This window comes from Trachymyrmex septentrionalis, unplaced genomic scaffold (genome assembly GCF_001594115.1).
Source record: "Trachymyrmex septentrionalis isolate Tsep2-gDNA-1 unplaced genomic scaffold, Tsep1.0 scaffold81, whole genome shotgun sequence".
Classification (NCBI taxonomy): Eukaryota; Metazoa; Arthropoda; class Insecta; order Hymenoptera; family Formicidae; genus Trachymyrmex; species Trachymyrmex septentrionalis.
Window position 1 is genome coordinate 1,488,639 of NW_017305997.1, and position 3,335 is coordinate 1,491,973.

Here is a 3,335-nt window from a genome sequence, read left to right on the forward strand (position 1 = left end):
TTTCTATTGCTTCTCGATATGATAGTATATATGACGTTTACCTGCATTTCTTCGAGAAAAAAGATAGCTTGTTGCTGAAAAGAATAAGCTGGGATATTTATAAATACGTAAATAATACAAGTTGAGAACAGAGGGGGCTAATTGGTTTCAATTAATTGCGAGAATTTATTTAAAGTTAATTAATCGATTAAAAGCTTTCGAATCAAATTAAAACTCTCGGTTAAACGTGGAATTAAAATAGATGAGATTTAAAGCTCAACATGCGTTTACGTTTTTCAACTGAACATTTTATATTCTGAATAATCTAAACAGTTGAATTTTATACATATGTATTATGAAATATACGCTTAAGAGACACATCAGTGATTGATATGGAAATAAAGTGTTATGTAATCTCTCGCATTTTTCAAAAATTAATTACTTGGACCCCTTCTAATTTATATTCCGTACATGTTTATGTATCTGACATTTCAAAAAGGCGTTAAAGATTTTTGTATATTTTATAAATTAGTAAAAATGAAACTGGTGTGTGATAATTAATAAGTAATATTTAGTAATCAATATATATTTTCTACATATATACAATTCTTGCGTATCTCGTTCTATCTTACATGAATGTCGAGCAAAAAAGGTGAAAGCACCGGAGCCACATGCTTCGTCACATATCATGTCGGTTTATTGGCTGATATATTTATATACATATACATATATGCAAGGCCATTTTGTAATAACTAATTATACCACTCCATCGTCCGCCAAGTGGAATATTTACTCCAGACCAGTTGATCCAACGTTGGTCACGTTTTACATGATCAAATACGAATATGAAGTAAATTACTAATGTATCACATTAACATATTTTATATGTATATATTTATAGAACGCGAACACAGAGACTTTTATCCTGTAAAAGATTGCACGAAGTTGATATTTAATAAATCTGTAATTTCCTGTGTATATATCCAGCTATTCCAGCTCTTCCAGTTTCCTTGACAATGGCTACGTTCAAGCAGCAAAAGCAGCTTTGCAACTGTTGTAAGATTCTTTAATATAATTGGTTTAAAGGTAGATATATATTTAGATCCAGTAAAGAACTAAAGGCAAACCAATCATATTAAAGAATTTTACAACAGTTGCAAAGTTGCTCTTTTCCGTTGGACGCAACCATTAGTATCTTCAATGCTGAAAAACATCAATTTTTCAAAACACATACAATTATATGGTCAAATATCCACGCAGGTAAATATTCATAAACTATTTTTACGGGAAAAAAGGTTAAAATGTCTACCATGGAATGTTGCGATTTTTTTATAATTTTATAGAAAGAAAAATGTTCGTTCCTTGTAGTGCTATCTTCACACATATTTCCATATGCACATACATACATACAGATGTATTTCTTATAGATTATAAGTCGTACTGTAATGCATATAGACATACAGATGTATTTCTTACGGATTGTAAGTCGTGCTGTAAGCTGACCAGAAAAAAGTTGATGCAATAAAATAGTAGTAAATTATATTCCGATAACACGACTATGTCCCAATTATAAATGACAATGGAATCGACATCAAATCAATCGACATCATCTAATTCGATGTCGATTCAACATTGATTCCATTTTTCACTGAGTATGTAATGTAGTTTACATAAATTTACAATTTAATTATTTCATCCTAATAATTTTGATATCCGGTATTTAAGATCTTAAGATAATACGTAATAAAAGTCCAAATTAGATTTAAGTAGTTAGCCTAAATATATATTAAATGTTTCAATAAATGCAATTCACATAAATGCTACAGTACTAATAAATTTTTCCAAGTTTTCTCTCAAGCTTTCCAAGTTTTCTGTCAAGAGAAACAGATGAAAATCAAACATCTGTGACGATTGTGGCCGCAGCACAGACTCTTGCATAACGCATAGTACATATAAGCGAATCAACCAATCAAATTCTTTCCTTTCCTCCCATTTCACGGAAAAGAAGAATTTTGATTGGATGATTCCTTTATGCACTATGCATTATGTGTTATGCAAGAGTCAGTGCTGCGACCATTAACTTTTTCAATCAATTGCCCGCGCATAATAATGGATTCAAGTGGACAAAACGGTTAGCCTGCTCGCCAAACAAATAAACATAATTGGTTGGTACTTATAGATTCAACCAATTATAATCATATTCAATCGCTCGGTGAGCAGGCTAGCAGCTTTTCCTGGCTTGAACACGCCAATGTTACTATCGTAACAATTTGGGGAAAATATTTTTTGTTCCTATATTATATAATACCGTCCATTTTTTTAAATAATCTAATGAAAATTTCTTGTTTTTTTAATGAATAAATAACGATATAACACGGAATAAAAGATATTGACATTTTCTATCATCGAACAGCACTTTATGCTTATAATACTAGTAATAACTTTCGAAAATTTCATCTTTTTACTTTCAAATCACGCAATGATTACTATTTGAGGTTTTAAACCTAATTTTTATCCCAAAGCTGGAATTGTAATTTCATATAATTAAATTTTAAATAATTTTCCGTTGATGTTGATTATTTTTTCTTTTTCTTATATGTAAATATTAATAGAACTTGCTGAATTTTTATCATCAGAAAACGTATAGAATCAACGAAACGAGACAAAATGGGGGACAGAATCGATTCTAATTGATCAAAGGTCGAAAAAATGAATTGTATTTTTTTGTTCTATACGATTAAATTAGCTGCTAATATAATAGAAACTAAATTTTATTTTAAGCTACATACTTATAAGAACGATTTATTATAAATCGCTATATTATAACGTAGCGGAAATTTGATCCTATAGTTATTTCAAGTATTTTCAAAGATTTTTAAAAAATAATGTTTGTACTACATATTTTCACTAGAAACTAATTTAATCATATGCAACAAAAGAAGAAACAATTCATTTTTTTTCGACTTTTGGCCGGCTAGAATCGATTCTAGTCCATTGCGAATAGGCTCCTCCGTTCAAAAATCGCGCGTACTTCCGTCCATGAGAAAAATGGCGCGCCATTGCGTACGCCACGCGGCTTTAAACTTACCGCACGTGACAGCTCACAGTACTTCTATGACCCAATTGTAGACGCGCGCGTATTCGCACATACATGCGCACATAATACGCATGCGTATTGCGTATGTGAACAGACTTGTCAGCGGAGGCTGTCATATGTGGATGTCATGCGGACGTGTCCGCTGCCGTCGTCGCCACCGTTGCCGCCACCGCTGCAATCTGTTGACGTTATCGAACTCGGTGGTGGTCGAAACCTTCGGGACACGCGCGCACGTGGAGAAAGCTGAGAGGATGCTGCG